This window comes from Cuculus canorus, chromosome 2 (assembly GCF_017976375.1).
Source record: "Cuculus canorus isolate bCucCan1 chromosome 2, bCucCan1.pri, whole genome shotgun sequence".
In the NCBI taxonomy this organism is placed as follows: Eukaryota; Metazoa; Chordata; class Aves; order Cuculiformes; family Cuculidae; genus Cuculus; species Cuculus canorus.
In genome coordinates this window covers 90,583,626-90,597,449 of record NC_071402.1, presented here as the reverse complement: position 1 = coordinate 90,597,449, position 13,824 = coordinate 90,583,626, and the positions used below count along the sequence as shown (strand labels likewise).

Below are 13,824 nucleotides of genomic sequence, written 5' to 3'. Positions count from 1 at the left end.
TAAACAGGGGGAAAAAAAATAAAAGCAACCCCCTTTCCCATCTGCTCTTTTCAAAGGCTGTAACAGAGGGGTGGAGAGTGCCTGTGTTAGGAGCAAAATCTTGAGCCGGTACACACAGAAGTAAGGAGAAGCTGCCTGAATGGTAGCAAGGACAAACAGGTTGGTCCTTATCGAGGGAGCAGGAAGGGATGTTGTGAAAGTAAGGTGCAGTACCCTTGTCTCACAGGACTTTCTGATAGCTATATATGCCCCAGAAGACACAGCAAGGCATTGTTCGACCCTGGCTTGTCTGCACAGGCTAGGGACAAATGCATCAGTGACTATCTCAGTCCTTTTCCTTTCCAGGGCCCTGTTTAAGTCTGTGCAGTTGCTTTCTTGCCCAGTAAAATCCAGTAGACTATGTGAAGTGCTGTCAACCCAAAGAGACAGAGGCTAGTACAGCCTTCCTGTTCATCAAGGCTGATTCATTAATAATTAGTGCCATTAGGTGCACTACAGCACTGCCTGAGGACTCCAGCTAAAGGAAAGTGAGCTTGTTAAATCAGGAGAGTCAGATTCTCCCTCTGTTACTCCTGCCTGATGTGGAGGTGGTGCCTCCAGGGTGGGCAGCAGGAATAACCCTGGCTTTCTAGGTATGCAGCCTCTCTGCCTTCCCCTCACTCCTCCTCCTCCAGCTTTTCCCTCTTCTCTGCTTTAGCTGCAGATTCTGCTTACTGGGCTGCTGCAGAGTGAGGCTGGTGCCGGAGGTGGCTAGCAGGACTAGCAGGAGGATGTGGCAAGCCAGGTTGGTTTTCAGTCATTTTCCTCGTCATCACAGAGCAAAGAAGCGGGTTTGTCTTTGTTTTGTGATGGGGGAAGTGAGGGGGACTGCAGAGGAATCTTTACTACAAAATCAGATGCAATTTTAGCTGTCCAAAAGAGTTGCTTTAGGCTACCAGCATCTGATGATCAACAATGCTACGGGCAAATACGCTTCCAGCTGGCTGCTGTCATTCCAGAGAAACAGTTTCAACCCAAGGCCTGTTGCAGCGGTGGTACAGCAAAGGGTTTTTGTTTGCTTTGGGACAAGGACCTTCTGCTGTCCTGTTCCACCAGTAAGAAGAAAAGCTGGAGGTGACATGGGAGAGTGAGGCAACACTGTCATTGGTGAGTTACTGGTTGTTCCTTCCTCCTCAAATCCCTGTGTTCTGTCTGTGTTGGAAGATATTACTCAAAGCCCCATGCTCGCGAGTTTGCTAATGGACAGGCAGGCAGCACTAGCATAGGTTTTGCCTTTGAGGATATACTTCAGAAATTGTTTCAAATTATTCAAATGATCAGAAACCCAGTCTGTGACCTCTGCTTTAGCTTTTTATTTTTTATTGTTTGTCTTATTTTGTTTGGGTTTTTTTGTTTTACTCCTAAACTGATAGGAGGGAAAGTTGGAAATAGCCTGCTGAAGGTCAGGGTGAGGCTGGAGTTCAGGTAGTTCACCGGAGTGCAGGTGTCCATCAGTGGAAATCTATGCCTACAGATGCAGGAAGTCTTTTCAGTAAGAGAGATAGCGTTGCTGCAGGGGACAAACAACTAGTCCTGACTTTTTTTTTACACAGTACTTCTCTGGGAAAAAGTATCCTCTGAAGTCAATATGCATTTTGCCTTGGTAAGAACTTAGAATGCTCTGACAAGTTTTGCTTCTGACAGCTATGGTACCCGAATATGAACTCCAGGTTCATGCACCAAGGTATGAAGTGCTTGTGTGTGCATCATACTTCGTGCCTCCAGGATTCTTGCCTATAATATCAGTTTACTAAGGACTGTGAAAAGCTTACTGAATCTCTTGGCCATCAAAGATCAAATCTGCATGGCATCTTTTCTGTTGTGAAGCAGCAGATTCAAGAGTGGATGGGCAGTACATCCTTTAATACCACTTTAACACAATCCATTTTTATAACGCTTTGGAAACTAGTGGATATTCAAATTGGTGCTCCCTAAGGCAGGAAACAAACAAACAAACAAAAATACCCAGTCAACCAAACAGAGAAAAAACATAGAAGGAAGAAAGGAAGAAAACATAAGAAAAAAAATTGCTGACATTGACAGGAGTTGTTTTAATCATATTTATCCCCCCTTATGTCACCTCTTTGCTGCAGACACTCTCAGTAAGGTTTTCTTCAGGACTAGCTAGGTATGTGGTCTAATTGTGCCAAATGTACCTCTTCAAGAGTCAAATCATGTGTCCAGTATAGAATCTGTCTTAGTCAGAGCTTGTAATAGTTGTTCTTAAGTACAAGAAGCTTTACAGTAATTTGATCATTCAGCACTTAGGCTCCTTTCTGCATTTTATTTTGACTTGATAGTGAAAGAGATCTTATCCATTCCTGTGCTCCTTTGGGGCACTTTCAATTTTCCAGTCCTCTGGCACAAGCTGCCTTTACAAAAGAATGATTCCTGTAATGCCACTGCCCCATTTTGTTTCCTATATTCCAAGAAATCCCTAAATTATGTTGTTAGATGAAAAATCCAAAACATATTTTGTTAGTATGGGGCATTAGCCACAATTGTTTCACAACACCTTATTTAAGGATCCAATATGTCAGAAAACTATCCTAAGATTTGCTCTTTATTAGGACTTAAGAGGTACCCTTGGCCCTTTTACTGGACCTGTGATGCAAGACTCAGTTTTGTTCTGTTGCCAAGGCATTTCATTTGATCTCTCTCATCCTCACTTCTACTGTCTATTAAGTGGGAGTAGTACCACGAGATCTTTGGTGGGTGAAAAATGCTACGCGAGGATGTAAGCATTATTAATTAGGACAATCTTATTTTATCCTTTTGCTTTCATCGGAAGAAAAACATCTGGGTTGAAATGACAACAAATAATAGGTAAAAGATGCTTCGCTGGGGCTTCATAGATCTGCTATGTAACAGAACACATTCAGCTCTGAGAGCACAAGAGTCGCGGTTCACATCTTCCTCCTAAGAAGCCTTGTTTTAAAGAATGTTGTAGCATACCGACCTGATGCAGATGCTGCGCAGTAGGTGTTCCAGACCGTCAATTTCAGCCTGTGCCCTTGGCTAGGCTGTCGAGGACAAGTTGCAATACCTGTCCTTCTTGTGGAGATCTCCATTTTCAGCCATGTCACACTGCTGGTGAGTTCCCTGTTTTGCTGGGCATCAATGGTTCATTTCTTTCCCTTCCCTCTCTTTTCCTTAGGTGTCATGATATGTGCTCTCTCCACCTAAATCAGAGATCTGGCTTGTCAAAACTTAAAGGACTTAGGAGAAGAAAAAGGCATCAATATTTCATTGAATGCACAAAGTTGCACAACTCCCCAGTCTCCATGTTGATGTCAGCTGCGGTTACTTTGGTTTTTTTTCCATAAGCTAAGTGATTTCAGCTTCTCTTTGAATCCCACCTGCACAAATAGCTTGCTTTTCCCCATTGCTAGTGTTAACAAGGCATTGTGAGGAGCTTGTTCAGGTTCGCTAGTCAGGCAGTCCTGAGGTGGCTGGCTTTCTTGGAAAAGCCATGTCGGGAATAAGTGAGAGCCAGCCTATGCAGCAGGCACAGCTTTTGTTGGTCTTCAACTTATGGTCTGACTTATGCCCATGTGAAACAAAATGCTATTAGCAACTGCAATATAGACAAATGCAAAGGAAAATGAGCCAGATGCTTAGCCATGGAGCTGCACTTAGAAGTGATGGCCCACTATAAGGCAGCTTCACCAACTACGGTGGGGCTGTGCCAGCTCAGGGCAATATTGGACTTGCTCCTCTCACATTAATCCATGGTCTGAAGTTTTTGATCTCATCATTTGTGTTAACTAGATCATGCAAATGGGGATACTGGAGTTAAAGGGAATTAAAGCAGACTTCCACATGAGCACTGGTGTAAGAAGCAGCAGCAGTCAGCTCTAAATTCACTCTGCCATCTTGCCATTTCTGGGCTTCTCCCCCTGCTGCTCTGTAGCTGTAAGACTTGCGCTCTAAAAGAAGGAGAGAAGAACATTTTGCTCATCTGTTAATCAAGTGAGCTGCTGAATCTGTGAAATTGTATCTTCCGATGGTAATGACTGTCTCCTAAGAGGACTCTCTGGTGCCTAGTAATACGGTTGTGTTTCTGCAGTGGACACACTCCTAGGATTTTTCTCCTCTGTCTGCCCACTTTCACAGCACTTGTAGGCAACTCAAACCTTTGAGACTTCCATCCCCTGTCAAGTTTGATCAAACTCAGCTCACAGGCCTGAAAATTATTTAGGAGGGACTGACTGGCACTTGAACAGACAATGTGGTCTCATAAACGCCCTTTCCTTCGGAAACTAGGCTACCAACATAGCAACGGGGGAAAAAAAATGCCATCCTGCTAGCAAAAAGGATCTAAGCACTGGGAGGAAAGAGGGAAGGTGGGAGAGAAAGTGAAGATGTTTTGAAGAGAAAAAAAATCACTGTCTTGTGGCTGCAGAACTCTTGCACATTTAAAGGGTCAACCTTGGAGAGGTATGCTAGAGAAAATATTCTCCAGGTGATGGCAAGTTCTCTTGGGAAAATCACTAGGGGAGAAAAATCACTCGCATTCACCTCACCACCAGGCACCGTAAGTGGCTATTTGTATAGTGAGAATTGTCTCCGGTACCCATTTCTGTCTACTGACCAGAGGAAGACACAGACACAGCTAACACGCACCCTTTGTACCTGCAGTATCTGAAGGGAGTTGGGTCTTGTCCAAGAGGGAACGATCCTCTTACCTCTCTCTCCTTCAGACCAAAGTTTTCCATGGTGCTGCTGCAGGATTTGTTACTCTGTGTACCACATTTGTGTTCTAGAAAAGCTGCTATGTGTCTTAATAGCTGCAAATATATGCATGATTTTACTGGGTATTTTTCAGCACTTAACCTCTGTGCACTAAAAACTTTTCTGTCTTTGTATCTTACAGAATAAAATCCATTAAATGAGCTTTAATGATTCTAGTATTCCTTCTTTACTAATTAGAGAGTTGTCATCCTGTTTTTATTTGATAATGCACAATGTTTGAGGCTGTCAAAAGTATATAGTGAATACTCATATAAATTGGTATTTTATTTCAGTAGTTATGTCACTAATTGTATTTTTGCACCTGATGCAGTCACTGACACTTGGCTCCTGACCTCTGCTTTTTTTCTTTCTAGATATAGGTGTTCCTTACTCTTTAATCTTCCCCGCCTATGGCAGGTCATGTACTTAATGAAAACTAGAAAATAAAAGCTCAAACCTTCCTATCAAATTCTGTATGCCAAATGCACAGCTAGTTTGAAACTCTGGGTGTACCTGGAGCGCAGGATAAGCTCAAAACCCCCCTCCCTATTACTACATCATTTTTGCGAGGCTCAGAGGCAGTTGTATTATCCAAATGTTGGACGGTGCTTAAGTGCTTGTACTTGCCTGTTGGTGAAGGCCCTCCCTTTGCAGTTTTTAGAGGGCTTTTTTTGCTTATAGCCTTTCACTTACATGTTCTGGGGCTGCTATGGCAGCCTATTGGCCTGGTATGTCAATGGTCTTTTCCTTATGGCCTTGCACCAATGCATTTGTTATGTCAAATTCCCCAAGAAAGGGCTTGTTTTCTTATGCTTCAGCTGTCCTTTTGTCCTCTTGTCCTCTACCTTCTTATTGCATTGCTGTCTAGTTATAATTTGTAATCTGCACTGAAGTTCTTCCACCTTGTCCACTTGATGACTTTTAGACTGATGACTCCATATTAGAACAAATACAACAGATATATAGTAATAATAGTAATTTTAATAATTGAATGATATTGAATAATAGTAATTTTAATATATGATAAGCATTATGTAATTACAGATGTGTCCAAAGCTTAGCAGACAATTAGAGTGCAACATTTGTACCTAGTTAAGCATAATCCAGCAGTGCCAATGTTGTTATCAGGGAAAGATCACTGAAAGGCAACTTGAACAGGCTTTAATGAAGGGTGTAATTTTACCAGAGGAAAATTATAGTGGGTGGTTGCTGGTATGACTATGATCCCTTGCCGCACTGGAGCAGACATCTGAGGCAGGATGTTCATCTGAGGATCGCCAACTATATCTCTTTTTGGTTGGCCATTGGGGACAATTTTCCCTTTAACCTTGGACTTGATGTATGCCATCAACTACAAAACCAGTGAATAAAGCATGTGTTTTGTGCCTGTAAGCCTGCCTCAACTTTCTTCTTGATAAAGCACAAGGTAAAAAATTATCTGGTCTGTGGAATTCCTGCCCTGTTCAAGTAGAGTTTGAGGTCAGTGAACCCTCTTCTCAAACATGCCTAAGAGTTATATGCCTTGGGGTTATAGTCTACATAGAAACTTGTTTTGGTTCCATTTCATCAGCAGCAAACTTTTTGTGGACAGTACATCTTTGTAATTATTGCCAAATGTCAATATTTTCTGTTATTTAATTATTCCACATCTATTATTTCACTTTAGGAGTGGTTTTTATTGTTTCAGCTTGAAAACTGTTCCCGACTGTCTTAAATTAAACCAACATAAATTTAAGTTAACCTGTAGGGAATGGTTACTTTCAGATGATTGCCGTGCTTCTCGCTGCTGCGAGCAGTATGCACTGCAGCAAGGTTTTGCATCCTATGACAGAGCCATGGTTGTATCCAGGCTGGAGTGCCCACATGGCAATGAGTGCTGTCTTCACTCAGCCTTGCTGGTTTAGGTTATCTGCAAGAACAAGTCCTCTGACTGAGTGGCCAAATTCATCACTTGGTACAAGTACAGATGCGCTATAGACCACAGCATAACTGTCGTGCCTGAGCAGAGTGCCCAGTAAGTAATGAGGTACTTTGACAGTGGGCACTTATTATGCAAACTGCTTGTTGTACGGTTTTGCATAAATCCTTATGTTCTTGGCTCTTTGGAGCAAAGACTAAGAGGTCTGCAGTGATGCTATCTTGGAAGAAAATATTGAGACAATAAGAAAAGGTAATGTGCACTGAAGTGTCTGGAGAACTCAACCTTAATAGCAAGGTGAATAAATAGAAGACTTACAGCACTCAAAACAAACCCATCTGAACAAAAAAAAATTGACCTGCTTACATCAAGACACTTACTACACAACTATCCCAAGCAGTGTTTCCACAACAAGCAACCAGGCAACCATCAGAAATATCGCTCATGTCTAATAACTTAAAAATCACACAATTACAGAATAGTCTTGTTAAAGCTCATACAATTTACCTGGACTCATTGATCCAGCCTGTCCAGATCCCTCTGTAGATGCCTCCTACCCTTGAGCAGATCAACACTCCCAACCAATTTGATGTCATCTGCAAGTTTACTGAGAGAGCACTCAATGCCCTCATCCAGATCACTGATAAAGGTATTAAACAGAACTGAAACCAACACTGAGCCCTGGGGAGCCAATTGTGACTGACCATCAACTAGATTTAGCTCCAATCTCCACAACCCTCAGGACTCAGTCATCCAGCCAGTGTTTTACTCAGTAAGAGTACACCTGTCTATGCCATGAGCAGGCAGCTTCTCTAGGAGAATGCTGTTGGATAAAGTGTCAAAGGCTTTTCGATTGTCAAGGTAAATAACATATACAGGTTTTCCCTCATCCACCAGGTGGGTCACCTGATCATAGAAGGAGATCAGGTTGATCAAGCAGGACCTGCATTTCATGAACCCATGCCTGATCACCTGGTTGTCCTGCACACGTCTCATGAATGTGCTCAAGATGAACCACTCCATAATCTTTCCTGGCACTGAGGTCAGGCTGACAGGCCTGTAGTTTCCCAGAACCACCTTCCAGTCCTTCTTGTAGGTGGGTGTCACATTGGCAAGCCTCCGGTCATCTGTCACCTCCCCTGTTAACCAGGACTGCTGATAAATGACAGAGAAGAGCTTGTCAAGACCCTCTGCTAGCTCCCTCAGTACTCTTGGGTGGATCCTATCCAGCTAGTTGTTAACTGCTTTCTCACGGATTATGAGGGGTTTATTCTGCTCTCCATCCCTGTTTTCCAGCTCCCTGAATACCCTGGGGATAACTGGTCTGACTATTAAAGACCGAGGCAAAGGAGGCATTTAACACCTCAACATTTCGTCATCCTTTGTGGCAATGATTCCCTCTCCCCCCACCATGCAATAAAGGACAGAGATTCTCTTTTACTCTCTTTTAGTTATTAATGTATTCATAAAAAAATATTTTTTTTAACCTCTTACAGCATTGGCCAGAATGAGTTCTAGCCGGGCTTTCGCCTTTCTATATTTCTCTCTGCACGACGTAAGAAGATCCCTGTACTCTTCTTGAGTCACCTACTCCTTCTTCCAAGGGTGATAAGCTCTCCTTTTTTTTTTTGTGAGTCTCTGCAAAAGCTCTCTGCTCAGCCGGGCCGGTCATTTTCCCTGTCGGTTTGTCTCTACAGCACATGGGGACAGCCTGCTCCTGTGCCCTTAATAATCCCATCTTGAAAAACATCCAGCTCTCCTGGCCCTCTTTGCCTTTTGCCCTTTAGGTGTCCCTTAAGCTTGCCATCACTGTAGTTCAGAGTTAACCAAGCCTGAGATACGGCTATGCAGAGAGGGGGTGTTCCAAGGAAGCCAGTGACTGAACTTGCTAACATTTTGGCTAAAACTTGTCTACGTGTATTGTTCCTTAAGGCACCTTATGCCAGCTGGGGACAAGAAGTGAAAACCATTTTCCACTTTTGGGCCAGCATCTCCAGTCTGACATCCAAGTAGGAGAAGAAGAGAGCTGACATGCTCTAAGATGCATAGCATGGGTGCCTCCTCCAGAGACTACCATCCCACTGGGCAGTCTGATCTGTGCCAGGATTGACCGTGAAACATTTCTCCATTGAGAAATGATGACAAATGTTGAGAGCCTCCTTGTGTTTATGCAGTGTTAGCAAATACTCCAGTCACTTATGTGGCAAGGGGGACACTTGAAAAAACGCCACTATGGTATCATTTTAGGTACCAGTCATACAAGCACAGGCTCTGGCTGTGGCTCCCTTCTTGCCTGGTGGCATCCATTCCTTAAAAGGTCAGAGAAACATCTCTAATCCAAGTGGACAGGTGGCTGGTGTCAGCTCCTGACTTGGGCAGGAGGAAAGTTCTCTCAGTCAGATTCACCACATCTTCAGCTGGCTGCCCTTCTCCCCCATGGTTCCTCTTCTTTTCCAACACACCTTTCCCAAGCAGCTTTGTGAACTATATTCTCCTCACCAATCATAACTGTGATCCGCTGAGACCTCCAAATGTCAAACTCTATCCTAGACAGTGTCTCCTGACAGCACGTCCTGGAGAGCTGATGGACTCTCAGCACAGGAAGCAGACTATGAGGCAATGGAGCTTTAGTATTTTTACACTGTGGAATGCAAATTTCGTATCTCGGGTTACTTACAGGAGCTGCTTCAGAAGAACAAGGTGTAGGAGAAAACATAATCAAGAGGAAAAGGCTTACCCTGAATATTTCCACTTAGTGTACGGGAAAGTTACTTGCTGATGTGCAAAGTTTTCCCACAATTTTCTGTGCAGACAGCTTTTGGCTTTAGTATGTGGACTCAGCTCCTTTTTCGGAGGAGCCAGAGTCAAAATAGACCTGCACAAACTCTGAGTTTGGCACTGAGAAAAGAAAGCCCTTGGGCCTGTGGAGCCCTGAAATGGAGCTCTAAGTATGTACTTAAAGGTCAGACAGCAGCTTTAGCAACTCATTTTAGCTCTTTTCCTCTGACAGGTTCCTAAAATGGGCTTAGTCTCAGGATGCACCTGTTAAAGACTAGAGTGAGAACAAAATCTTCTATGATCATAAAAGTGGAGTTCTAAGTCATGTTATATCTTTGGAGAGATATAGCTCTGGAGGACAAATTTAGAGCAAAGGAATTCACTGACTGCAGCTAGGAGTATTGCCGTCAGTGCAGGAGATGACCACATGGAAGCTGCCTGAGGAATACATGGAATATATATTCTATGTATTATTTTCCAGGTCAGTGAAACTCCAAATACAAAACGCAACCATCAGGAAGTTTCATTTGGTTTCTGGCACTAATGGAAATTCTCTGAGTCTCTCTGGGATTCATTTTCAAAGGTATGAGATCTTCTCAGTTCCCAGTGTTATCAGCTGGAGTTGTAGTTGCTGATCTTCAAGCTTAAGTAACTGTTGAGTTGTGGACTTCAAGACCCAAACAAAATGTTTTGTTCTTAGCCTACTGTGCAGATATGCATCAGATGTAGTTTTTAGTCCCAGGTGTTAACTATCTCAGGGTTGGATTGATGAGAAGGTTATTCTTGAAAGAAAAAAAATTAAAAAAGAAAACTGTGAAAATAGTCTTAGGCCATTTTGGGTGGGTTTTGTGCTGTATCCCAACACCTTTATCTGTCCTCGCTGAAGTACAGGCTTGGTGGTATGCACTTGTATCAAGAAGTATATCTTCTTCCTCCTGCACTTGTGCCTCCACACTCTGAAACTGTTCCACCAGCCTGCCTCTGAAGAACCCTTTCTGTGTCCTCTCTGGAATGCTCGGGTCCCCAGAACAGGCTGAGCCCAGATGACAGCTGCAGTAGAGCACTGTGTGAGTTGCAAGGCAGGAATGACCCTCACAGAGTTGCCTTTGGCCACCCCACGGCACTGGAGAAAGGGGGACTCGCCACTCTTCAGCTCACAGGTGGTTGGTGTAGAGGCCAGCACAAAGGCAGTCACAGATCCATGTCCAGTTGTCACAGGTCTGAATGGGACAAGTCTGAGTGGTACAAGTCTGTGTGTTCCCTGGAAGAACACAGCCCAGCCTGGCATTGCCTTCTGGAAGCACCTGCTTTTCACTGAGCATTGACTTGGGAGCCTCTGCAATTGTCTCTGTAGATACCTGTGATGGCCTAAAAAGAACAAAGTGACCAGAGATGGTCTGAAAGTGCGAATAGTTCTCACAGTCACTTTAATCACAGTAAGGGTAGGAGGTTTTTCTGTTTCGATATTTTTCTGTTTCTGCATATAAATTAGAGACCAGAGACCTAATTCCTTCACACCTTTCCTTAACAGGCTAGTACTTTTTCAAAAAAAGTACTTTGGGTTAGGCTAAGAGAAAATATAGAAAAAAAATATAGAAGAAATGCAAATTCCAAGCTTTTTGGTTGGTTTTTTTTTTTGCTTTCTTTTGTTTTGTTTCTTTTTTTTTTCTTCCCCCCCCCCCCCCCCCCCCCTACCCGAGTATCATGCTTAAGGACACCTGAGGAATGCCTGGTGTCATCAGCTGCACAAAAGGAGTAGGCACAAGTCTAAAGAGGTGAACTGCTTTGACAGTCAAGTATGAGATTGTGCAATGATAGATCCTCCTGGATGGCTTGTCAAGTACCTCTACTGACCGCGGACAATTAGAGAATAAGGGCAGCATCACTCAATGGATAACTCAATAAAATTTGCAAAAGTGAAAGATAGGAGAGCATTTGCAACCTGCTAAATACTCCTTCGTAGCTTTGTTGTTTAACAACAACTTGGTCGAGCAGCAATACCATCACCCATCACAGACTCTTGTGGACAAGTCTCATCTAGCTCTGTCATTCATCTGCAACTGGAACATTTTGTCAAATGCCTTTTAATTTCCTTGACTGCTCAACGGGCAAACACACCAACCTTTATTCTCAGCCATCCTTTAGCAGATAATTCAACTAATATTAAAGGTTTAAGGCAACTGCTGCTTTAAGGCAACTATTGCATTCCATGGTACAGACTCCAACATGTACAGTATTAATTGAGATTATCTGTAGAAGCTTCAGCGGTGATTACCTGACATGCTCTCCTGCTGTTGGCAAGGGCAGCTGCACACTCTGGAAGGGGTTTAAGGGAGTGTAGCTGATTTACCTATGCCAAGCCTCTGTGTTGAGTCATTTCCAATCATCTATTCCTGATTAACACCTTGTGTGGATGCTCTTATTGCAAAAGCAGAGTGCATTGTTCCTGCTTAACTCAATCCTTGAGCTGCTCTTAAGAAACAGCAATAGCTCTTTATATTTGCACCTTACCTTGATCAGTGAGAACTTTCGAGTGCAGGCAAGTCCGAGGATACATGATTCATTATCTTAGAGGAATGAATGCAATGTAATGAATATGTTGATGAGAGGTTCTTCTATCCAGTCAGCTCATGGAGATGATCTGAAATGAATTTTACTGTTGAGGTTTTGGGAAAGAGAAATGGGATTGTCTTTTCTTGGTCAGCAAGGACAAAGGAAAGAAACCAAAGGACACTAAACCAGCATTTTGATGGGATACGCTGTTTGAATTGTCCTTGCAGAACAAGTTGGGGAAAATACCTTTTCACTCTCATATAGACTTTCTCCTACAGATGTTGCTCACCGCAGAGTGTTGCCTGTTTTGGCATGCAGCACTCATGAAGAGCAGCCATCTATCAGATCCACAAACGAAGAAGGAAGATTGCTAAGTTGTACAGGTTGTCATCAGTCAGATTGAAGATGGGCAGTTAGATATTCACTCATGTATGAGAAATAAACTGTTTTGGACCAAGTCTCTCATATCTCCAGTGAGGGACAGACATCCAGAGGAAACTTGCACTTCTGGGAAGAGAAGAGAAGCCCAATGCAGTAGTAGTCTTCACCAAGCGTGTGTGTGTCTGATTTGGGTTCCAGAGAAGAGCTACAAAAGTCAGGTTTTCCTGGTCCTTTCCACTCGAAATAAGCCACATCACTAATTTCTCTTGTAGTCATCAGATGACATTATCTGGTGTTTGTCTCTCATTTTCTTCAACATTAGTGACAGGATCAAGAAGCTAGTGTTATTCCTCTGTGGGCTGCGGAGAGTTGCAGAGGAGAGATCCTTTGTGTAGATGGACAAAAGCTATAGGTTATGAGGGCTCAGGAAAGTCTGCTGCTCTTCAGTGCACCAGAACAGGCTGAACAGTACAAAATCACTGGCATTTTGCAGAGGTTATTCCCTCTGTGCTCTGTTTTGTTCACTAAAGGAGCTGAGGGACTTCACAGCAGACTGTATGACTTGTTTGTTCACTTTTTAGAGTCATGTGAGTGTCCATTTTAATGACTGGACTGGTTTCTAAGAGGTCTTGTGTCTGGACCACTTTCTGATCCATGCGGGACTCTCCATGGCAAACTCCATGCCCCTATACAAGCTAATGCTCATATGTCCTTCTGTTGTTGTGGTGGAGGGCTTTTTCTTACTGCCCCAAAGTGTCCTTGTGCCACAGCAAATTTCTCTTCTGAATATCTCTGTACAGCTGATATAGCCTGAAAATCTGAATGGAGATCTCTAGTCCTTGTGCTCAGAGTGAGACTCAGTGTCCTAATTCATTCATCAATCCACTAAAAATCAGCCAGCCAGCCTGCAAGGTGAGTCTGGGAGGCCTTGTGATGGAGAGGCCCTTGATCTGTGCTCAATCAGCAAATCCCAAACACTGCTGCGTGAAGAGATTTTAGCCACAAGAGCTCAGGAGCAAACTGTAGAGTCAGTAAGATGGGTCAAGACACAATAAATGAGTTGATCATTGACCTCGTCTCTTTTTCCTGTTTGTGAATTGCCCAAGAGTGCACTTGGTGTTTGCAAAGGGTAGGTCAACCACTCCTAACTAAAATTTGTGCTTCTTAGCTTTGCTGTTTTTATTGCCTAGAGGGAAGAAACAAAGCAGTGGGAATAATAAAGCATCATGACCACAAACACCATATAAAGCTCTAGTGAGGAATCATGGCAAAAGACACAGCAAAAGTCAAACTCTTGCATCACTTTTTAATCTAAATTTTTTTTTTTGTGGGTGTATGTTTTTAAATGACCTTTGTTTTTGTAATGATTCTTCTTTTAAAAAGGTGGAGTGCACAGTAAGCCCAAAAGCTCTATCACTATT

General features: G+C 43.1%; 1 long non-coding RNA gene across 2 annotated transcripts in view; it reads right to left on the bottom strand.

Moving 5' to 3' along the window:
* Positions 1–8: 8 nt before the first annotated feature.
* Positions 9–13,824, bottom strand: part of LOC128851411 (uncharacterized) — a 28,933-nt gene continuing 15,117 nt past the window's right edge. For both annotated transcript variants that reach the window (XR_008448786.1, XR_008448787.1), the window contains 2 exons: positions 11,981–13,589; positions 9–10,837 (listed from right to left, as the gene is read on the bottom strand). This is a non-coding gene — a long non-coding RNA (uncharacterized LOC128851411). The remainder of the gene's footprint in view (positions 10,838–11,980; positions 13,590–13,824) is intronic.